The sequence below is a fragment of the Lontra canadensis genome, unplaced genomic scaffold (genome assembly GCF_010015895.1).
Source record: "Lontra canadensis isolate GAN:19392208 unplaced genomic scaffold, GSC_riverotter_1.0 scaffold81, whole genome shotgun sequence".
NCBI classification, from domain to species: domain Eukaryota; kingdom Metazoa; phylum Chordata; class Mammalia; order Carnivora; family Mustelidae; genus Lontra; species Lontra canadensis.
The window spans coordinates 3,366,721-3,391,858 of record NW_022631075.1 but is presented as its reverse complement, the minus strand read 5'-3'; the positions used below and the strand labels follow the sequence as shown (position 1 = coordinate 3,391,858).

At 41.0% G+C, this 25,138-nt stretch overlaps 1 long non-coding RNA gene across 1 annotated transcript in view; it reads left to right on the top strand.

The window, feature by feature from the left end:
* Positions 1-24,748, top strand: part of LOC116882115 — a 68,521-nt gene extending 43,773 nt beyond the window's left edge. The window contains exon 3 of the long non-coding RNA XR_004385558.1: positions 24,238-24,748. This is a non-coding gene — a long non-coding RNA (uncharacterized LOC116882115). The remainder of the gene's footprint in view (positions 1-24,237) is intronic.
* The last annotated feature ends 390 nt before the right edge of the window (positions 24,749-25,138 follow it).

The window sequence follows — 25,138 nt, the reverse complement described above, 5'->3', positions numbered from 1 at the left end:
ACCTTTAACCGGTCAATCCGTGACCTTTAACCGGTCAATCCGGAATTTCCTAATCAACACTGGTGAAACAATCTGCATGATAAGACCCCCTGCCCTTCTTCCAAGGGAAGGTGACCTTGCCTGAAACAATCCTTTCTTTTCTTTTGCTAATAACTTCCTTGTTTCTGCCTGTACAAACCTTCCATTATGTATAACTCTTTTGTACAGGGCCTTTCTATTTGCTAGATAGGATGCTGCCCGATTCCTGAATTGTTGAGTAAAGCCAATTAGCTCTTCAAATTTACTCAGTTAAATTTTGCTTCAACTGTACCAGGACAAGAAATAGTCGGGGAAGCACCAAATTAGGAAATAAGGAGTACCCAGGGTACCACTCCTGATCTTCCCCTCAACCTAACTGTGTGTACAGCTTTGAAAGACATGCCTGAGACCTTAAGCCAAGAACTGCTTAAGGTATTCTATATCAGGTAATGGCAGATCAGGTAATTCAGACCAACCCTCCTTTAAAGAGAAGTAAAAAAGGTGGAAAAAGTCTATGAAAAAATGTTTAAAACCATCAAGAGAGCTACTGATACTGTAGGCATTTTATTAGTTGAACATTGAGGAAGTATTTAGGTAATAAGAGAATTTCATGACCTACTTTATGTCAGACATTTTTAAAACAGATATATTTATTTATTTGAGAGAAAGAATGAGCAGGAGGAGCAGAGGGAGAGGGAGAATTTCAAGCAGAGTCTGCGCTGAGCATGGAACCTGATACAGGGCTTGATCAGAGGACACAGATCAGGACCTGAGCCGAAACCAAGGGTTGGATGCTTAACCGACTGTGCCACCCAGGAGCCCCACATGTCAGACATTTTTTTTTAAAGATTCCATTTGTTTATTTCATAGAGAGAGGGATCACAAGTAGGCAGAGCAGCAGGTGGTGGGGGGAAGCAGGCTCCCCACTGAGCAGAGAACACGATGCGGGGCTCGATTCCAGGACCCTGAGATCGTGACCTGAGCTGAAGGCAGAGGTTTAACCCACTGAGCCACCCAGGTGCCCCAGATGTCAGACACTTTAACATTATAATAAAATGGATAAATTCTTTGAAAACACAGTTTATCAAAATTAATACAGTAAGAAAATCAAAAGCTCAAATAATACTAAAGTTTCAGGCCAAGAGCTCTTCACAGTTGAGTTCTACTAAATATTTGAAGAAACAGCTCCAGTCTCTTCCAGACACTAGAAATAGGATATTGCCCAACTTACTTTATGAGGCTCCTCTAACTTTGTTACTAGAATAACAAGGACAGTTTGAAAAAGGCAAAATGATAGGCCAGTTTCATTTGTCAACTTAGGTGCAAAACTCCTAAACCAAATTTTAGCAAACCAAGTCCAGTAATATATGAAGGAAAGGATAATATATCTTGAATAGGTTGGGTTTATGCCCAGAAATGCAAGTATATTTTGACAAAAGAAGCAATTATTTTAAGTGGTCTTATTAACATATTTCTTTTTTTTTTCCCAAATTTTTATTTAGTTAGTTGGGACGCCAGAGTGGCTCATTCGGTTAAGCATCTGCCTTTTGCTCAGGTCATGATCCCAGGGTCCTGGGATCGAGTCCCGCATGGGGCTCCCTGCTTGGCGGGGAGCCTGCTTCTTCCTCTCCCTCTGCCACTCCCCTGCTTATGCTCTCTCTATCCGTGATAAATAAATAAAATCTTTAAAAAAAAATAAATTCTAGTTAGTTACCATGTACTGTAATATTGTTTTCAGGAACACAATTTAGTGATTCATCATTTATATATAACATCCAGTGCTCAATATGACAAGTGCCCTCCTTAATATCCATCACCCATTTAGCCCACCCCCACCCAACTCCCTCCATGAACCCTCAGTTTGTTCTCTTATCATTAGGGGTCTTATGGTTTGTTTCCCTCTCTCTCTTTTTTACCCCCTTCCGATAGGTTCATCTGTTTTGTTTCTTAAACTCCACAGATGAGTGAAATCATATGGTATTTGTCTTTCTATGCCTGACTTATTTCGCTTAACATAATCCACTCTAGCTCCATCCACATTGTTGCAAATGGCAAGATTTCATTCCTTTTGATGGCTGAGTAATATTCCATTGTATACATATACCACTTCTTTATCCATTCATCAGTTAGTGGACATTTGGTTTCTTTTCATAGTTTGATTATTGTTGATAATGCTGCTATAAACAGTGGGGTACATGTACCCCTTTGAATCTGTATTTTTGTATCCTTTGGATAAATACCTAGTAGTGCAGTTGCTGGGTCATAGGGTAGTTCTATTTTTAACTTTTTGAGGAATCTACATACTGTTTCCCAGAGTGGCTGCACCATTTTGCATTCCCACCAACAATGTAGGAGAGTTACCCTTTCTCCACATCCTCACCAGCACTTGTTTCTTGTGTTGTTAATTTTAGCTATTCTGACAGCTCTGAAATGATAACTCATCAGGGTTTTGATTTATATTTCCCCAATGATGAGTGATGTTGAGCATCTTTTCATTTATCTGTTAGCCATCTAGAGATCTTTGGAAAAATGTTTATTCATGTCTTCTACCCATTCCTTAACTGGATTATTTTTTTTAAAGATTTTATTTATTTATTTGACAGAGAGAGAGATCACAAGTAGGCAGAGAGGCAGACAGAGAGAGGTGGGGGAAGCAGGCTCCTTGCTGAGCAGAGGGCCCGATGCGGGGCTTGATCCCAGGACCCTGAAACCATGACCTGAGCTAAAGGCAGAGACTTAACCCACTGAGCCATCCAGGTGCCCCTGGATTATTTGTTTTTTGGCTGTTGAGTTTAATAAGTTCTGTATAGATTTTAGATACTAACCCTTTATCTGATAGGTCATTTGCAAATATTTTCTCCCATTCTATAGGCTGCCTTTTAGTTTTGTTGACTGTTTCCTTCCCTTTGCAGAAAGTTTTTATCTTGATGAAGCCCCAGTAGTTCATTTTCCCTTTTGTTTTCCTTGCCTCTGGCAATGTGTCTAGTAAGAAGTTGTAATAGAGCTTGAACTTCAGAGTTGTGATGTCTCCAGTTTTGCCTTCTTTTTCAGGATTGCTCTGGCTATTCTGTATTAATATATTAAAAGGGAAAATCTTTTTTTAATTTTGTTTTATTTTTTCAGTGTTCCAAGATTCATTGTTTATGCACCACACCCAGTGCTCCATGCAATACATGCCCTCCTTAATACCCATCACCAGGCTCACCCATCCCCTCACCCCCCTCCCTTCCAAAACCCTCAGTTTGTTTCTCATAGTCCACAGTCTCTCATGGTTCATCTCCGACTCTGATTTCCCCCAATTCACTTTTCCTTTCCTTCTCCTAATGTCCTCCATGTTATTCTAAAAGGGAAAATCTTGGGGCGCCTGGGTGGCTCAGTGGGTTAAAGCCTCTATCTTTGGCTCGGGTCATGATCCCAGGTTCCTGGGATCGAGACCCGCATCAGGCTTCCTGCTCAGTGGGGAGCCTGCTTCCTCCTCTGTCTCTGCCTGCCTCTCTGCCTACTTGTGATCTCTCTCTCTGTCAAATAAATAAATAAAATATTTTTTTAAAAAATAAATAAAAGGAAAAAAAATAAATAAAAGGGAAAATCTTGTGGTAACCTCAGAAGATGCAGAAAAAACATAACAAATTCAATATCCATTCAAGGGTGGCTGACTGGCTCAGTTGGTAGAACATGCAACTTTTGATCTTGGGGTTGTAAGTTCAAGTCCCACATGGGGTATAGAGATTACTTAAAAATAAAATATTTTAAAAATTCAGTATCCACGCATATTAAAAACTAATAGCAAAATAGGAATAGATGAGAATATTCTTTTTATATTTTTAAAAATATTTTAGATGAGAATGGTTTTAATTTGATAAGGCTCTTGAAAAAATTTAAACCATCACCATATTTAATGGTGAATAATTGAACATATGAGATCATGAACATAACAGACATGCCCACTATCACCACCATTTGTCTTTAACATTGTAGTGGAAGTCCTATGCAGTGCAACAAGGGGAAAATGGTATAAGGTTTTGAGAGGATAAACCAGAATTTTTATTATTTGCACATGACATGACTATGTATATAAATGTTCTAAAAGTACATACAGATCAATGTTTAGAATTAATGGGTCTGTTAAACAAGGATGCTGGATAAAAGATCTATATACAAAATTTAATTTTTTCCCACATAATGACAACAAATAGAAAAATGGAAATTAAAAGAAAAGGATACAATATGCCAAAGCATCATTTTAAAAAAACTTGGAATATCATGTTGAACTTCAGAGTAAGTGTACCAACCATGAAGGCCACCAAATGTGGGGTCTCCCGATCAGATGGGGGGGCCACCAAATGTGGGGCAACCTGATAGGGTGGAGGCTAATTATGTGGGTGGTGAAATAATTCACCCAAGGGAGAACAAAAGAGATAGAAGTTTACTGAATACCCCACAATGGAGGGGTGAGCAGGATAGCAAAGCAGAGAGACTATCTGGAAAAAGGTGTTGGTAAGGGGCCACAGTTACAGGGCAGAGTAAGGGAGTATGGGGTATATGGAATTTTCCCCTTTTTGGTAATCTCAGGAACTGTGGTTGGTTGTAATTGGTCAGTTAGGACTTATGACTGTTTTGAGGTGGGTGGCTTAATGAGCCTGTCTGCATTTGGCTCGGTGGTTGCTGTGGGCGCTTTTGCCTTAAGTTTCCATTCCTCAAGCCTATTGCCTAAAAGTAGCCTCTACACCGATGTCTGCAATTTACTTTGAAATACATCAAGAATGACGTGGATTTATGGATGTATAGAGAGTTAGGGAGATGAATAATACATGATAAAGCAAGTATAGTGAAATGTTAATGGTAAAAATCAAGGTGGTGGGTATATGGGTGTTCACTATAATATCCTCTCACCTTTTCTGTATTTTTGAACAATATCACAGTAAAATGTTAGAAAAGCCTTGAAACAAATACAATTGGAGAAGTTTATATACTCTGTGGATAAAAATATAAAACCTTATTAAAAAATATTCAAGAAGACCTAAACAGAGATGCCTGGGTGGCTCAGACAGTTGGGCATCTGACTCTTGATTTTGGCTTGGGTGGTGATCTCGAGCTTGTTGGGTCAAGCCCCAGGTGGGGCTCTGCATTGGCAGGGAGTCTGCTTGAGATTCTCTCTCTCTCTCCCTTGCCTCTCTCTCACTTTCTCTCTAAAATAAGTAGGTGAATCTTTAAAAAAAAGAAAAGAAGAAGAAAAAGACCTAAACCAAAGAAGTGATACACTGTTTTTGTGGAGTAGAAGACTAAATACTATTGGAGGAAATCATTGAGAGGATATGACCACCCAGAATAAGCTTTATATGTATGGAAGCTCCCTTGCTTATGAAGACTGCCCCCCACCAATCTAGAGTGCTCTCTTTCTTGGGTCTCTTCCTGCCCACTGTGTTTGTGGGGGAAGTGGTTTCAAATTTCACCCAGGGAATGAACCAACAATTGTAAAGTAGTAAAATGATCTATAGATTCAGTGCAATGATCTATAGGTGCAATGTTATCTACAGATTACAATTAAAATCCCAGCAGGTTTTCTTTGTGGAATTTGACAAGCTAATTAAAAAACATACTTGGAAATCCACAGGGCCAAGGATAGCTAAGGCACTGTTGAAGAACAGGGTGGGAGGAATTGCTGTAGCAGATATCAAGACTCATTGTAAAGCTATATTGACTAATACATTGTGATATTAACACAAATAAACAAGCCAATGGAGCAGAACAGAGAGCCCAGGAACAAACTGATGATTTTAAGTGCATTAAAATTAAGAAATTCTGGGGCACCTGTGTGGCTCAGTGGGTTAAGTCTCTGCCTTCGGCTCAGGTCATGATCTCAGGGTCCTGGGATTGAGCCCCATGTAGGCTCTCTGCTTAGCGGGGGGCCTGCTTCCCCCTCCTCACTGCCTGCCTCTCTGTCTACTTGTGATCTCTCTCTCTCTCTCTCTGTCAAATTAAAATAAATAAAATTAAATTAGATTAAATTAAGAAATTCTCTTGGGGCTTCTGGGTGGCTAGTCAGTTAAGAATCATTTGGCTCAGGGCACATCTCATGCGTTGTGGAATCGAGGCCCACATAGAACTCTGCACTCAGCAGGGAGTCTGCTTGAAGAATCTCTCCCTCTGCCCCTCCCACCACTTGCTGTCTCTCAAGGTCTCTTTCTCACCTTGTCTCTCTAGAATAAATCTTAGAAAAAAAAAGAAAGGCCCCTTAACTTTATTGCTGCCCCTGTAAGCCGTGATACAAATCTCACTCATATAAGTGACCAAATAAGACCCGACAACTCAACTCTCTATACCGTAAGTGTTTTTACACTCTAAGTTTTTATTTGTATCTGTAGTTTTTTTCCTTGTTATGTAATAGTCCATTAGATAAACATGGCATGTTTTATTGTACTTTTGAAGGACAACGTCTCTTAAGTATACATATAATTATATTATATATTATAGGGTACATGGGAAAATATTTCTGCCAGATATATACCTATGTGGAACTGCTCACTCATGAAATATGTATATTTTCAAATTTAGTAAATAATCAAACAATTTTCAAAGGTGGTTACAATAGTATGTAGTCTCATTATTGCTCTGTGTTTTTGTCAGCCATTGCTAATGTCAGGCTTTTGATTTTCACCAATCAAGTGGGTATGCAATAACAGCACATTGTAGTTTTAATTTACATTTCTCTGATTACTAATGAGGTTAAGCAAATTTTCACATGTTTATTATGTAGTTGGATTTACAGTTTTGTGGAGTGACTACTCAAGTCTCTAGCTTATTTTTCTATTATGTTGTCTTTGTCTTATTGATTTGTAGGAATTCTTTATTCATTTTTGGAAAACAGCCATTTATTCTAGGATTTATTGCAAATATCTACTCCAATCTGTAACTTGTCTTTTCACCTTATGGTATTTTCTGATAAAGAGAATTTCTTTTTTTTTGAGGGGGAAGGGGGGAGAGAGAGAGAGGCGAGAGAGGAAGAGAGAGGTAGGGGAGGAGCAGAGGGAGAGCGAGAATCTTAAGCAGGCCCTATTATGCTAAAGAGTGGTATGGATATAGACAGAAGAAATCCTGCTGGTCTGCTATGTGTTAGAAGATGATCTGCTCAGCAACTGTGGGAGTAGAAGTCTGTATAAGGGTCCTGAACTGGGCAGAGTGTCATCCCTCACCTCAGTGGCTACTATGGTTAAGGACTATGGGCTCTATGAGGGCTCCTTTATGTTGGGCTAAGACAGGTATGTGAAGGAATCCTGGACTGAGCAGGGACCATACATGGCTGCTGGGCTGTGGTATGCATATGAGCACTTCTCTTGAAAGAAGATGATTTGAAAGGAAAAATATCAGTCAAGAAAAAGATTGTTCAAAATAAAAATAACGAAATATCACTTAAAATATTGCTGCAAAAACTCTAATAAGATACTAACAAAAGAATACCATCATGTATTAACCATGACCACATGGACTTTATTTTAGAAATGTGAAAGTGCTTCAGTATAATGAAATATATTATTATAATATTTATTATATTAATAGGAGAAAGGTAGAAAACATATGATCCTCTTAATAATGTGCCCAAAAGGACAATTCCATGTTTCCTTATGATAATATTTTATAAAACCTTACTGAAACAGGAATAGATGGATATTGCCTTAATAATGTAAGAAACACTGGCATCAAACCAAAAAAACTAGTATTATCTTTCATATTTTTTTCTGAACTACCTACGTACTGTCTGCTTTTATGGCTTGATTAGCAAGCAACTGGGTATGGCCTAAAGAAAACAATGACTATGGGGGCGCCTAGGTTGCTCAGTGGGGTAAGCGTCTGTCTTCAGCTCAGGTCATGATCCCAGGGTCCTAGGATCAAGCCCATGGGGCTCTCAGCTCAGAGGAGAGTCTGCTTGTCCCTCTGCCCCTCCCTCTGCTCATTCTCTCTTTCAAATAAATAAAATCTTTAAAAAATAAAGAAAATGGTTACAACTTATAATTTTTATTTATTTATTTATTTATTTATTTATTTTTTAAAGATTTTATTTATTTATTTGACAGATGGAGATCACAAGTAGGCAGAGAAGCAGGCAGAGAGAGAGGAGGAAGCAGGCTTCCCGCTGAGCAGAGAGCCCCATGCGGGGCTCGATCCCAGGACCCTGAGATCATGACCTGAGCCGAAGGCAGAGGCTTTAACCCACTGAGCCACCCAGGCACCCCACAACTTATAATTTTTAAAAAACAACTTTAAATTTCAACAATCTTCTGGAATAGAGAGTAACTGTTCAGTATCTGGCTGTGCTAGAAGTCAGGATGCTGCCCCCATAGACAAATGTGTTGTGCAAATCTGTATAAATAAAGCTGCTCTGGAAGCCCTTTGGAAAGCTCAATGGAAGCTGGATTCTCTGGCTAGAAGTAGGGCAGCTGGCAAGCAGGAAGGTAAAGTATTCTTTTTTTGTGGGTTGAGAATGTGAGAGAGAGGGAGTGTCACCATAAGATTACAAAACAGAATTGAGAAGTGTTATGTAATGAATTGCCTGGGCTGATGGGAGAGCAGGGAGAGAGGTTGTCTAGCTTGGAGCCCATTGGATCTTGAGATACTTGAAGTGCTACCTCAAGGGTCAGAGCTAAAGGAAACTTAGGTGAAGCCATCAACTAGGGTAGATGAGGTGGTTTATACTGGAATCTTCATCCCCATTATCCTCACCACCTAGGTTTCTATTATTTGGTTTGCTATTTTAAAATGATATTCTTTGAGGGGCACCTGGGTGGCTCAGTCGGTTAAGTGTCTGACTCTTGGTTTCAGCTCAGGTCATGATCTCATTGTCATGAGATGGAGTCCCGTGTCCGTGGAGTCTGCTTGAGAGTCTCTCACTCCATCTCCTTCTGCTCCCCCCAACCCCGCCTCCCTCTGGTTGTGTGCTTGCTCTCTCTCTCTCTTTCTGTCTCTCTCTCTCAAATAAAACAATAGATCTTCTAAGAAAATGATATCCTTTGAACTCCTGCCTATGGCCTATATGGCAATCATTGAGTCACCTCGACATTTCTCCTTCACTCCGTTTTTGGGTTGTATTTCTACTTTGTCAGAAAGCATTCAAATCTTGATTCTCCTATTTGTTTTAGTCTTAGATTTGTAATTAAACCTACTCAACTCTCATTATGTGTTCTTTTACCAAAAATGTCCAATCTTCTCTTAGTTGGATGAAACTTGACCTCTAGTAGCATCCTCAGAACGAGTTCTTAAATACAAAATATCTTTAGTTCTTAAAACTTTAAAACTAAAATTCATGGCACACGATTTTTTTACTTGCGTTTCTTTAAAGTGTTTCTTCACTCCTGTCTTACTTTATGTAATCCTATCAAGTGGTTTGATGCCGCCCAATTTTCTTTTTTTGTAGGTCACTTGTTTTCAGTTTTTTCTTCTTTTTGCCTCTAGAGCCAAAGGATTTTTTTATTTATCATTAATGTCTGTTTTATCAGACCTTGTCTCAGAATTGATGGTCAGTTTTCCCAATTATAAAATGGACTCTTTATTCATTTTTTATTTTTTTAAATTTTATTTTTAAGTGATCTCTATACCCGATGTGGGGCTCCAACTTACAACCCCAAGATCAATAGTCAAATGCTCCACCAACTGAGCCAGCCAGGAACCCTTAAAATGGGCTCTTTGAATATGTAGAATCAGGTGTTCTTTTACTCTAGAAAGTTTTGTTGTGATTTTAATTTTAAAAAATTACTTCTGTTCATTATTTGCTTTTTCTTTTCAAGAGATTCCAGATATATTATATCAAGCATCTTCCTCTTTAGCTCTTTATTTTGTTTCAGTTTTCCTGGCTCTTTTTCACTGTCATTCTTTCTTTCCTGTTTTATTCAATCATATCCATTCTCTTTTGGCTACTTCTTAATTTGGTCTTCTGAGATGATTTTGTCTTTTTGTTCACTTTTTTTTTCCTGAGTTCAGTCAGCACTCACTTCACATTTCCCTGGTTGTTTCTATTCTGAGTATGAATTTCGATTCATAGTATTATTTCATATCTTAATTGCTTGTTTAATATATTTAACTCATTTTTTTTTATACTAGCTTTGTGCAGATGTTGGGTTCCTTTTTCTAGTCATTCTAAAGTGTTCTGGGAGCTCTTGGTTCAGCAATAATAGTTGATGCGATAGGGGAAAAGGAGTTTGGACGCCTTATTTGGTTTATTGGTTCAAGAGCACCCTCTTCTGTTGACATGATGAAGTACAGTTTCTTTAATAAATGGTGCTTTTTGGGGGAAGGGTCATTTGAGCTTCTGATTCTGTGATGCTGTCCTCTAACAGATACTTCTCCCTTCCAAGTTACTGCCTTCTTTCTTAAGCCTTTTGTTCAGTGCAGTTTTGAAGAACCCTTCTTTTGACTCTTAGTGTTCAGATCCACCAGGTCTCAAACCTGTTCTTAGTATTTACTTAAAGTGAGACTTTCTCCTGAGTATGAACTCAAAGTGTTGTTATCATGTTTTATCACTGCTGGTACCCTGAAGAAGCCTCCTCTCTTCCTCATAATTCCTTTAAAGGTTTTATTTGTTTATTAATTTGAGAGAGAGAGAACACCGCGTGCATGAGTGGGAGGGGTGGGGAGAGGGAGAGAGAGAGAGAATCTCAAGCAGACTCCCTGATGAAGGTGAAGCCCAATGTGGGGTTTGATCCCATGACCCTGAGATCATGACCTGAGCCGAAACCGAGAGTTGGAGGCACCAACTGAGCCACCCAGGTGCCCCTCTTCCTCAAAATCCCTGTCTGACACTTCATACAAATGTAACTATATAGTATGTGGTCTTTTGTGACTGGTTTCTTTCACTTGGCATAATGTCTTCCAGGTTCATCCATTTGTAGCAGGCCATAGTTTATGTTAGGGTTCATTCTTTGTGTTGTGTGTTCTATGGTTTTTGACAAATATGTAATGGCATATATCCTCCATTATAGGTTATACAGAATAGTTCACTGCTCTAGGGGTGCCTGGCTGGCTCATTTGGAAGGGCATACAACTCTTGATCTTGGGGTCGTGAGTTCAAGCCCCATATTGGGTGTAGATTCCAAAAAAAAAAAAAATAGTTCACTGCTCTAAAAATCCTCTGTGCTCAACCTAGTCATCTCTCCCTCCCCAAGCCCCTGGCAACCACTGATCTTTTTACTATCTCCATAGTTTCCAGAATGTCATATATGTAATTGGATTCATACAGTATATAGCCTTTTCAGATTTCTTTCTTTCACTTAGTAATATACACTAAAGCTTCTTCCATGTCTTTTAATGGCATGATATTGCATTTCATTTTTTAACACTGAACAATATTTCATTGTCTAGTTGTACCACAGGTCTTTTTATTTAAATTTAAATTTATTTGTTAATTTTAAATATTTTTATTTATTTATTTAATTGAGAGAGAGAGCATGAGAAGGGGGAGGGTCAGAGGGAGAAGCAGACTCTCTGCTGATCAGGGAAACTGACATGGGACTCCATCCTGGGACACAGGAATCATGACCTGAGCCAAAGGCAGTTGCTTAACCAACTGAGCCACCCAGGTACCCATAATTTTTATTTTTTTAAGATTTTATTTATTTATTTGAGACAGAGAGAGAGCACAAGTGGGGAGGATGATCAGAGAGAGAGGGAGAAGCAGACTCCCCACTGAGCAGGGAGTCCAATGTGGTGCTTGATCCCAGGACCCTGAGATTATGACCTGAGCCAAAGGCAGATACTTAACTGACAGTGCCCCTGGATATAACACAGTTTATTTATCCATTAACTTTTTGAAAGACATCTTGGTTGCTTCCAAGGTTTGGCAATTATGAATAAAGCTGCCTTGCTTTTTTTTTTTTTCCTGTGTTTCCCATATCTTGCTTCAATTTTGAGAGATATTTTCACCTGTATAGAATTGGTATAACTAAGTTGGAATTAAAAATATTATTTTCTTTAAAGATTTTATTTATTTATTTGACAGAGAAAGAGAGAGAGAGAGAGCAGGAACAGAAGCAGGGGGAGTGGGAGAGGGAAAGCAGGCTTCCTGATGAGCAGGGAGCCCGATGATGCAGGGCTCGATCCCAGGACCCTGGGATCATGACCTGAGCTGAAGGCAGACACTTAATGACTGAGCCACCCAGGCGCCCCTTAAAAATCCTTTTAATACCTTAAAGATCTCTTTCTAGAGGTGCCTGGGTGGCTCAGTCGGTTGGGCATTTGCCTTTGGCTCAGGTCATGATCCCAGGGTCCTGGGATTTGGGATGAAGCCCCATGTCAGGCTCTCTGCTCAGCGGGGAGCCTGCTTTCCCTCTGCCTGCTGCTCCTGTGCTTGTACTCTTTTTCTCTGTGTCAAACAAATCTTAAAAAAAAAAAAAAAAGCCCAAAACCTCTTTCCATTATCTTCTGGCTCCTTAGTCTGCAGTTTAGAAAATAGATTCATTTGAACAATTTCCTTTAGTTTCTCTTCTGGTTAATTGATTCTGTTTTTAGCTGTGCTTAATCTACTCTGAAACCTATCTACCAAGATCTTAATTTTGGTTATAATTTTCACTTCTATAATTTCTAGTTGTTTTTTTTTAAGATTTTAATTTTTTATTTGACAGAAAGAGAGAGAGCACAAGTGGGGAGAGCGACAGTGGGAGAGGGAGAAGTGCATTCCTCACTGAGCAAGGAGCTCAATGTGGGGCTCTATCTCAGGACCCCAGGATCATGACCTGAGCCAAACACAGATGCTTAACCGGCTGAGCCACCCAGATGCCCCTAGTTGGTTTGTTTTCAAAACTGTACTATCACTTTTCTAATTTTTAGTTCTTTAAGAAATGTTTAAATAAGACTTTTCTCAGTATCTAGCATCCTAGTGAGTCTGTTTCTATTGTCTACTGTTTCTGATGGTTCTTGCTCATTGTGTGTTGTCTCTCACTGTGGATCTAGTTACCTTTAATTATGTGTTGGATATCATATTTGAAAATTATTTATAGAAATAACTTGAAGTCTGGAATATTCACTTTTCCTAGAAAAGATTTGTTTGCTCCTTGCCAGGTGCCTGGGGGTTCTCAGAATATGGGATTCCTTAATCCAAGTTTAAACCTTGATGTGTTCTGAGCTATTTAAATGACGAAGTTGAAATGCAGACTTAGTAAAGACTGATTTAATTCTGGGTCATCCTTACTCCTGGAGTGTAATCCTCTAGTTTCTAAGCCCAAAGCAAGGAATTGTTTACCCAGGATTCCAACTCCTCCTGTACGCCTAGCTCCATGACGCTACTGAAAGAGCAACTCAGCTTCTCAGATGCCTCTTGGGAGTAGGCAAACACCCTTAGGATAAAAGCATCCCTGTGTGCTTCGCTAACCTCTGTGGGTTTCTCCCCTCTTTCAGATCTCATACCAGTCACCTGATGGCTCACCTGAAGGCATAAGCAGTCTGGAAGTGATGCTTGAGGATTTTTTGTGTCCCCATTTCCAGAGTGCAGTCCTTTAAGTTCTGTCTCCAGAATAGGGTCTGTGTTGCACTAGGAGTCTCCCTTTGGCTGGTACTTACCTCCAACTGACCTTCATCTCTTTGGTTCCCAGTTCCCACTCGTTAGTAGTTGCCTGTTCACTGTTTCCTGTGTGTGTGTGTGTGTGTGTGTGTGTGAGAGAGAGAGAGAGAGAGAGAGAGAGAGAGAGGTTATCCAGGGTCTAGGGTCTATCTTTCTGGTAGCTTCAGGTCACTAACTCATTGACTCATCTGCCACCCTCACTTAAGAAGCACCTCTAGATTGGCAAATCCGTGGATAGAAGAAGTCCCTGGCTAACTTCTTTGTGTTCTGACCACACAAAACCCTTACCACTACCACCCTAGCCCAAACTACCATCATCTCTCTCCTGGATGTAACTGGTCTTCCTACTTCAACTTTTGTTCCCCTATTCTCCATATGGAAATGAGTGATAATCTAAAAGAATAAATCAGACAGGACACTACTTTCTTTAAAACCTCCCAGGGTGCCTGGGTGGCTCAGCTGGTTAAGTATTTGCCTTTGGCTTGGGTCATGATCTCAGGGTCCTGGGATTGAGTCCCCACATTAGACTCCCTGCTCAGGAGGGAATCTGCTTCTCCCTCTGCCTCTTCCTCTGCTGTTACCCCTGCTGTACTTTCTCTCTCTCTCTCTCTCTGTGTCAAATAAATAAATAAAATCTTTAAAAAAAACCCACCCTCCCAGTGGTAGGATACCTGGGTGGCTCAGTCAGTTGAGGGTCTGACTCGATTTCAGCTCAGATCATGGTCTCAGGGTTGTGGAATCAAGCTCCACATTGGGCTCCCACTCCGCACTCAGCAGGGAGTCTGCTTCTCTGCCTCTGTCCTCGGTCCCTCCCCACCCCCACAAATGCACTCTCTCTATATATATATGTATATATATAATAAATATTTTCTAAAAGATTTTATTTATTCATTTGACAGAGGGAGAGAGATGACAAGTAGGCAGAGAGGCAGGAAGAGAGAGGAGGGGAAGCAGGCTCCCCGCCGAGCAGAGAGCCCGATGCAATGTGGGGCTCGATCCCAGGACCCTGGAATCATGACCCGAGCTGAAGGCAGAGGCTTCAACCCACTGAGCCACCCAGGTGCCCCTATAATAAATATTTTTAAAAATAAGAATAAAAAATAAAACCTCCCAGTGGCTTTTAAACCCACTCAATAAAATTCAAAGTCCTTCCCATGACCTGTAAGGACTTATATAACCTGGCCCCTAGTTACCACTCACATCTTAACACCTACACTTCAGTCACACCAGCTAGCTTCCTTGCTGTCCTCAGACCAATCATGCTTGAGCTGCAGGGCTTTGTACTTACTTCCTGTAATGCCTTGATATTCACATGGCTAGTTTGTTCACCTCCTTTAAGTTTCCCATCAAGTTTCACCTATCACAAAGGCCTTCCCTGACCACTCTATATAAAATAGCACTCCTTTCCCTTTATTCTCTATCCTCTTATCCAGCTTTCTTTTCTTTTCTTCTTTTTAAGATATATTTATTTGAGAGAGAGAGAGTATGCACGTGGTGGGGAGGGAGAGAGGGAGAGAAAGAAAGAAAGTCTCAGGCAGACTCCCTTCTGAGCCTGGAGCCCAATGCACAATTCCATCTCACGACCCTGAGATCATGACCTGAGTCAAAATCAAAAGTTGGACACTTAACTGACTGAGCCACCCCAGCACCCCCAGATTTATTTTCTTTATGGCACTCATCACCAATTGTCATATTATATGCTTGTTTTTTTTTTTAAATGCTGTTCTTTTTCTCCCACTAGCTTGTAAACTCCACCAAAACAGGAACTTTATTTTTATGTCCAACATCTTAAACAGTGCCTTGCACATTATAGGTGCCATGAAATACTATATTAATGAAGAAATTGTGTAAAACCTACATTAGGGAAACTAATTTTTTCCAGAGACATCAAGAGATTGAATTTTGTAAAGGTATTGATTACTCCTAAATTGATTTATGAATTTATAGCAATTCTGATTTTATTTTCTTTTTAAAAAATTTTATTTTTAACTAATCTCCACACCCCGTGTGGGGCTTGAACTTACAACCCTGAGATCAAGAGTTGCATGCTCTACCGACTGAGCCAGCCAGGTGCCCCTATAGCTATCCTGATTTTAAAATCCCATAGTGGGGCGCCTAGGTGGCTCAGTGGGTTAAAGCCTCTGCCTTCAGCTTGGGTCATGACCCCCGGGTCCTGGGATCGAGCCCCATATCAGGCTCTCTGCTTGGCGGGGAGCCTGCTTCCCTGCCCCCCCGCCCCTGCCTGTCTCTCTGCCTACTTGTGATCTCTCTCTGCCAAATAAATAAATAAATAATCTTAAAAAAAAAATCCCATAGTACTTTTGGGATAGTTGAAAAGATGATCTTAAAGATTCATCTAAGTAGAGGCTTCTGGGTGGCTCAGTCAGTTAAGCACCTGTCTTCGGCTCAGGTCATGATCCCAGGGTCCTGGGATTGAGCCCCACATTGGGCTCCTTGCTCAGCAGGGAGCATGCTTCCCTCTCGCCCCTGCTCCTGCTCTTACTATCTCTCTCTCTCTCAAGTAAATAAAAAAAGTCTTTGGGGACGCCCGGGTGGCTCAATCAGTTAAGTGTCTGCCTTCAGCTCAGGTCATGATCCCGGGGTCGTGGGATCAAGTCCTGCGTTGGGCTTCCTGCTCAGTGGGGAGCCTACTTCTCCCTCTGCCTGCTGCTCCCGGTGCTTCTGTGTGCTCCGCTCTATTACAAATAAATTAATAAAACCTTTAGGTAGAACTTAGAAAAATAAGTGAAATCTTTGAAAAAAAATTCATCTAAGTAAAAACATGCAAGAATATCTGGGAAAGTTATAAAAAATAAATTGGAGGGAAATCCAGCTCTACTAGTTATTAAAACAATTGTAAGGTTACAATCTTAAAAGTATGGTATGATAATTAAAATAGTAAGCAGGGGTGCCTGGCTGGTGGTAGAATGTGCAACTCTTTATCTTCAAGCCCCAAGTTGAGTGTGGAGCCTACTTAAAAAAAAGAAGCGGAGTAGAAGGTTTGGAAACAAACCAAGTGCATACAACAATTTAGATTTTGGTAAAGGTAGCATTTTGAAATCAGTAGAGAAAAGATAATATTGTAAAAGGTGTCTGGAAAACTAGTTAGCTAGTTGGAAAAATAAAGATCATGTACTACCTTATTCCTTATTCCAAAATACATTGAAATGTACCAAAGATATAATAGAACCATAAAAATAGCATAAGAAAAAAAATGGGTGAGGCTTTTGTAAGGGTGGCAGAAAACCAAGAAACTCTAGGAGCAAAAAGACATAAATTCAACTACATAAAAAAACTTTAAAACTTCAAAGCATAAAACACCATAAATAAAGATTAAAAAAAAACATGGGCACCTCGTTGGTGCAGTCAGTAAAGTGTCTGACTCTTGGCTTTGGTTTAGGTCTTGATCTTAGGGTAATTGCATCGAGCCCTACATGGAGTCTTTTTTTTTTTTTTAAACATTATTTATTTATTTATTTGAGAGAGAGAGAGAGACAGTGAGAGAGAGCATGAGCAAGGAGAAGGTCAGAGGGAGAAGCAGACTCCCCATGGAGCTGGGAGCCCGATGCGGGGCTCGATCCCGGGACTCCAGGATCATGACCTGAGCTGAAGGCAGTCGCTTAACCAACTGAGCCACCCAGGCACCCCCTTACATGGAGTCTTATGTCAGGTTCCACACTCAGTGGGGAGTCTGCTGGAGATTTTCTCTCTCTCCCTTTCTGCCCACCACCCTGCTTACTTGCTCTCTCTCTAAAATAAATAAATAAATAAGTCATTAAAAAAAAAACAAATTGGGTCACCTGGGTGACACAGTTGGTAAAGCGACTGCCTTTGGCTCAGGTCATGATCCTGGGGATCCCAGGATGGAGCCCTGCATTAGGCTTCCTGCTCAGCGGGGAGTATGCTTCTCCCTCTGACCCTCCCCCACCTCATGCTCTCTCTCTCACTCGCTCTCTCTCAAATAAATAAAATCCTTAAAAAAATAAAATAAAATCTTTAAGAAAAACAAACAAATTGGGAAGATATAGTTGCAACACATATGACAGACAAGACTTTCCTTAATACAAAAAAGTATTCTTACAAATCAATAAGACCAACAACACATTAGAAAAATGGACAAAGGATATGAGAATATACAAATGGTTAGTAAATGTATAAAAGATACTCTGCCTCATTAGTAACCAAAGAAATACAAATCAAAATATTTCATCTGACCTATCGGCTTGGTAAAGATTAAAAATATTGACGATTTCCAGGGTTGACAAGTATGCAGAGAAACAGCCATTCATCACTGTGGTGGGATTATATACTGGGTCAGTATTGTTGGAAAGCATTTTGTATATCTATAGACATTGTATATCTATAAATATTTTAAAAGTCCAGACTGTTTGACCTAGCCAGTACACTTTGGTGAATCTGTTGTATAGAAATATTTAAAGCTGGATATATAGTATTGATCACTGTGGAATTAATTGTAAAGATGAAAAATTGATGAAAAACCCTTAAATATAGGAAGCTGGTTAAATAAATCATAGTAACCCATATAGTAGAATTCTACATAACAATTAAAAGAATTAGGTAAGTTGCTATTGTCACATTTAAACCTTTTTTAAATTAATAAACTTTATGTTTAGAGCAGTTTTAGGTTTACAGCAAAATTGAGCAGAAAGTACAGAACATTCTCAAATACCCCCGGTCTCCACACATGCACAGCCCCCCACCCCCACTGACATCCTATAACACAGTGGTATTTTTGTTAAAATTGATGAACCTATGTTGACACGTCATTATCACCCAAAGTTCATGGTTTACATTAGGATTCATTCTTGGCATGGGACAGTCTATGTATTGTATGGATTTTTAAAAGCAAGGGTAGAAATAAATAGCATGAGTTCGGTATTATAAACAACATTATATATAAACATATCTGTGTGCGTATAACTTGTGTGTGTGTGTGTGTGTGTGTGTGTGTGTGTGTGCGCGTGCGCACGTGCATGCACATGTAAAATTCAAATGAGAATTGTCCTGTTTTGGAATTTAGCTAATGCTCAAAGCTGAGGTCCACTTCCTTCTCCTCCTCCTCCTCCTCCTTCTTCTGCAGGTTTCAGAACAAGGTTTAATCTGTGTGCATTCAAACATAAAAGCTATTTTCAGAAACAGAGTCCTAAGTCATGCTGTCAATCTCCTTGAGGTGCATCCTGAGGGCGTGGGCTGTTCCAGGCACGGCAGGAGCTGGCATGGAAAGAGACAGCAACATCGGCAGACACCAGAGGGGTCTGAGGAGGGTCAGTTTAATCCTCTTTAAGCTTGCCCTCGGTATAGAGCACCCAGGCCAGAATCAGCCACCAGTCTGTGGGCCAGACCAGCCCCACAGCTTAAGGTCCACTTTCTAAAGAATGGACCAAGGACCTGCCGGCACCCCCTCCAGCACACACAGAAATACAGAATTGGTTCTTTAACCATCATCCCTACCACCTCGCTAAGTCCATATGAAGAGAAGACCAGAAATCTGAGGTAAATTCATTGACACACAAAGCAGACATCAGATTCAGGTGTTGACAGACTAAGGTGACAAATGCCGTAGTTTTCCTGTTCAAATGTGGGGGGTCCAAGAGAACCCCTCAAAGCTAGGATGGCTCCTGAGCTGCAGAAATTTGGAGACTTAATTTGGGTCCTCTGGGAATCAGATGCTAAGAGTGAATTAAGAGTGTCAGAAGCTTATTGGGTAGGTAAACTCCTGGGAAACGTCAAGAGAGGGAAGGAGAATTGGACAGTGAAAATTTCAGATGATACATGTTTCACACCTGTGAAAAGAAATGGCTGGGGGTTTGTGTGCAGAATTGAGCAGGGAGAGGGTGCTGATGGTGATGCAGATATGATATCTGCAGAGGGGGCAGAAAGTAGGATTGGGCAGAAAGAACCTGCAACCACAATGCAGATCTGACTAAGTTTCAGCCAACCGAATAGTGAGCTTCGGAGCAAAGAATGCCTATTAGAGGAATCCCATATTGGGCAGAAAATGGACAGGTCCTAGGACCTCTGCCATGCTCAGTCATTGGCTGGAGGATGCCCAGAAAGAGCATCTTGGTTAAAACACTCCAGTGGATCCTGAAGGTGTTGCAGCTGGAGGCTGTCAACTGTCTTCACTCCTTGCAGCTAAATGGCAAATTCTTTCTTGAAGGGAGAGCCTCGCAGTAATCCTTCGCGCCTGCCATAGAGGACTGCTCTGGGAGCGCCACTTGAGTGGAGGGTGGTGAAGGAATGTTTGAGAACTTGACACATGCCTCCTGGAATTTGGGGGCATCTGTGAACATAGAGAAGGATGCCCACTTCTCTCCCAGAGAATGCTGCAGGTGAAATAAAATAACCTATGGCAATAGGTTAAGGAGAGAAGGCACAAGTGGGGGAGCTTGTTCTCCTATTGGTGAGGTTGCTTGAGTTTCCCAAGAAACAAGTAGGTGCTTCAGAATGAAGCTGGACTCCAGCTGTTGTGAAGTTATCCTGCTTTCAGCAGGCAACCTGTTGAAATGAGGGAGTCCCCAGTAGTATAAGGCGATGAGGTATACTATCAGGGACAGGAACTGAAGGACGTTTGCAAGTAAATCAGCAAGAGCGCCCAGTATTCAAATTGGGGAACTGTGCAGTGTGGAGATTTTTGTGGCATCTCTGAAGAATTCATATATGTGTCTTCCTAACCTCTACCTCCCCAAAAGCAAACATTAGGAATATCTGCCACACTGGGGACATCAAGGCCAACCTACATTAGTCAGGAGGGAGTGAAAAAGAAACACCAGATAAGTAAAAATAAAAACAAAAATGAAACATCCAAAACAAAACACTTGGGGGTACCAGGGTGGCTCAGTCAGTTAAGCAGCTACCTTTGGCTCAGATCATGATTCCAGGGTCTTGGGATCAAGCTCTGCATCGGGCTCCCTGCTCAGTGGGGAGCCTGCTTCTCCCTCTGTCTGCTGCTCCCACTGCTTGTGTGCTTGCTCTGTCTCTCTCTCTCTCTCAAATAAATAAATAAAATCAATCTTAAAAAAAAAGAGGAAAACAAAACAAAACACTTAGCTCCTTTCTTCTAACTCCCCACAGCTCCTTACCCTTGGGAAGCTAGAAGCAGTTGAGCAAGGAGAAAGAGAATGAAAGAGGTTAGGCCTGACCTGGGATGGGAGAAGACACTGTTTGAGTGGAGTGGTTGGGGACAAAGCTTTTTTTTTAAAGATTTTATTTATTTATTTGACAGAGAGAGAGAGAACACAATCAGGGGGACTGGCAGGCAGAGGGAGAGGGACAAACAGACCCCCGCTGAGTAGGGAGCTCAAAGCAGGGCTCTATCCCAGGACCCTGGGATCATGACCTGAGCTAGAGACAGATGCTTAACTGACTGAGTCACCCAGGTGCCCTGAGACAAAGCTTTTTCATATTTACACTCCACCAAATTAAAAATGTTCAATAAATCAATTATATATCCATAGATCTAAATATGCATTGGAAAAAATTTGAAAAGGTACATATCAAACTGTTGTTTATAGCAATTACTAGGGATTTAGGGGAAGTTAAGGGTGGGGCACAATTTTATTTTTTACTTTATTTGCTTCTCTATGAGTTTTATTTCATCAAGCACCAATTAGTTTTAAAATTAAGAAAAGTAAGTTAAAACAAGTGGTTTGAAATGAACTAACTGAAAAGTATTTGATTGAGAATTAATTTATTGTACACATCCATGAAGGTCGATGCATCTCAAGTAGGATAAACATGAAGAGAGCCACATATACACACATCATAATAAAATCAATTCATTCTGTATATTTTTTGAGTTTTTGGGGGAGGTTGTTCAAAGGTTTATCCTCAAATTCTGGGAAGATGGCAGCTTGCACAAATGTCCATGGCACACTCTTTCTATTTGTTCTGCTTAAGAATAACACAACAAGGGCGCCTGGGTGGCTCAGTCTTTAAGCATCTGCCTTCAGCTCAGGTCATGATCCCAGGGTCCTGGGATCCAGCCCTGTGTAGGGCTCCCTGCTCAGCAAGAAGCCTGCTTCTCCCTCTCCCACTCCCCTGCTTCTGTTCCCTTTCTTGCTGTGTCTCTCTCCATCAAATAAATAAATAAAATCTTTAAAAAAAAGAATAACAGAACAGCCAGTATAGGCAAGGTGATGGAGCCTGGAAGGTGCATCTAAGGCCATATTTCTTTTAGGATCTTGAGTGGGGGTGAAGAACAGATTCAAGCCAAGGTCATGCTCTTCTTGGGCAGCCTCCAGCTAATGACTAAGCATGGCAGGGGTGCTAGTGCCTGACCACTTTTGTCAAATGTGGACACTTCAAATAGGAGATTTCTGTTCCGGACTTACTTCTTCAGTTGGCTGAGATTGTTCAATCACCTTAAAGCTGGGTGGGAGTCAAGGGGTAGCGGTAGAGGACAGGGCATATCTGTTGGAAACCTGGGATAATGACAGTGATTTTGTGGTTCTCTGAGGAAGTTCAGCCTGCCCTAGGAAGCCTGGGCCTGCTTCCCTGAATCAGGGGCCTGATTCAGCTGACCATGGTAGACCTCCAGGGAAACTATTTGTTGGTCTGAATTGCTACAGTTTTAAGAGATTTCCACTTGTATTCAGGGAGACATGGGACAGAGAGGCTTCCTCCCTGTGCCTCACAAAGGCATAACAGCTCTTCATTTAGCTTATTTCTGACCCACAAAAACAAAAACTACTTAACCTTCTACCATTCACTGGTTTACCACTGCTCAGGAGACGCTAATTGCCTAACCTAATTGCTAAGGAGTCAAAATCACAAAAAGGCAAAGAGAAATAACCCATTTAAGGAAAATGATTAACTAGAGGGAGGAAGACTAACTTAGACAATTAGACAGGTGGCTCCCATTAATGTAGAAAGGAAGAGTCAGAAGAGAATTATTAAATAACTAAACAAATTAATATTTGTAAAATGTTTAGAATAGTTCCTGTCATATACATGTTTGTTAAATAATAAACTATAACAAGAAGTAATGAGAACTCCCGAGGATCTGAAATTGGAGCACAAAAAAGACACTGTAGAACTAGAAAGTATGATTTTAGAATTTAAAAATTCAGAACAAAAATCTTGCAAGATTCCAAGCAGAAAGAACACATTCTGGCTTCCAGCTGATTTGGACAACAGGAGGCATTGATGGATGGTTGGAGGCAGGGAACACAGAGAAAGAGTGTTTCTTCACCTCCCTCTCTGCCTCAGACAGCATCTCTAGTAGTGATTTCAGCTCCTCTGTAGCCTCAGCTCCTACCAGCAGGCTTCCATTGGGTAACCAGTACTGGGCTCCAGTAAAACCACTTCCTTCCTTTGACCAGCCTCCCTCCCAGCCTAGGGGCAGTAGTTGCTCCCTGCCATTCTTAATCTCTAGGCTGTCCTTATTGTCCCCTGTTTGGTTTATCAATTCTTCCATTATCTGTGCAATCCATTCCCTGTATTTTTTGAAAAGATTTTATTTATTTATTTGACAGAGAGAGATCACAAGTAGGCAGAGAGGCAGGCAGAGAGAGAGGGGAAGCAGGCTCCCTGCTGAGCAGAGAGCCTGATGCAGGGCTCGATCCTAGGACCCTGAGATCATGACCTGAGCCAAAGGCAGAGGCTCAACCCACTGAATCACCCAGGTGCCCCATTCCCTGTATTTTTATATTCCCTCTGTTTTATTTACTTATTCATTCATTCATTCATTTAGTGATCTCCACACCCAACATGGGGCTCGAACTCATGATCCCAAGATCAAGAGTCATATGCCCTTCCAGCTGAGCCAGCCAGGTGCCCTGTATATTCCCTCTATTTTATTTTATTTTTTATTTTTTAAAGCTTTGTTTATTTGAGAGACACACAGAGAGAGTGCAATCAGGTAGAGGCGCAAATTGAGAGGGAAAGAGAATCCTAAAGCAGACTCCCCGCTGAGCACGGAGCCCGACATGGCAGGCTTGATTCCAGGACCCTGAGATTATGACCTGAGCCAAAATCAACAGTCAGATGCTTAACTGACTGAGCCACCCAGGCACTCCTCCCTCTATTTTGAATACTCAGAGCTGTTTCTATTTTCTGGTTGGATGCTGACACTCTTACAAAGGAAAATAAACCAGGATCAGAGGTTTATTTTTTTATAAGGCTGTTTTTAAAAAGATTTTATTAATTTATTTGAGAGAGTGGCTGTGAGAACATGAGTAAGGGAGCACGAGTTGGGGGTGGGGAGCAGAGCGAGGAGCAGACACCCCCTGAGCTGGGAGCCTGATGCAGGGGCTCAATCCCAGGAACCTGAGATCATGACCTGAGCTGAAGACAGATGCTTAACTGTCTGAGCCACCCAGGCGCCCTAGGATTAGAGTTTTAATATATGACACAGAAAGCTGGAAAACACTGGAATACCATCTATAGCATGTTGGGAGTAGAGAACTGCTGGCTGACAATCATATTACCAGGGCAGGACGGGCTGCTTCTAAAATGGCTCCCAATAATCCTCACCTCCTGGTGTTCACTCCCGGTGTAATTCCCTCTTCTGTGTGTGTGTTGGTCCTGGTGACTTGCTTATTACAGACTAAGGCAAAAATGATGGGATGTCACTTTCATAATTAGGTTATGAAAAACTGTGGCTTCTGTTCTGCTTATATTCCCTCTCTGGCTGTTCTTGTACTCTGATGTAGAGAGCCATCTGGCAAAAAACTGAGGACCTCAGTCCAACAGCCAGCAAGAAACTGAACCCTGCCAAAAACCATGTGAGTGAACTTGGACATGGATCCTGTCCCAGCTGAGCCTTGAGATAAGACTGCAGCCCCAGCTGACACTTTGATGGCAGCCCGTGAGAGACACTGAGTGTACACCTTGATGGAAATCCTATGAGAGATTGTGAAGTAGATGACTCAGTTAGGCCATGCTATTCCTGACCCGTAGAAATGGTGAGATCATAAATGTGTGTTGCTTAAGCTAAGTTTTATTTTTTTTAAAACTGAAATTCAAGATTACAAGCAATAAACAATACAAAAAGGGGCATAAATCATTTGATCTTTTATGAAGAGATGAGCCATAAACCTTTATGTACTAAATTGTTATAGCAGGTTAAAATTTAAAGCAAAACTCTTAGAAACACAAGAAAATTTTGATAAAAACCACAACCATAATGGGAGATTATAATATACCTCCTTCAAAACTTAACTGATCAAGTACACAAAAAATAAGCTAGAAAATAGATGATTTGGGAGCAACTGGATGGCTCAGTCTGTGGAGTGACCAACTCTTGGTTTTGGCTCAGGTCATGATCTCAGGGTCATGGGATTAAGCCCCCTGTTGGGCTCCACATTCAGTGAGGAGTTGGTTTGGGATTCTCTCTCTCCCTCTCCTTCTGCCCCTCCTGGGCCCTGCTCATGGTTGCTAAATAAATTTAAAAATAAAGGCTTTATTTATTTGAGAGAGAGAGCATGAATAGGGCAGAGGGAGAGGGGAAGCAGGCTCCCTGCTGAGCAGGGATCCTGATGCAGGGCTCAATCCCAGGACCTCGAGATCATGATCTGAGCCTAAGGTAGATGCTTAACTGACTGAGCCACCCAG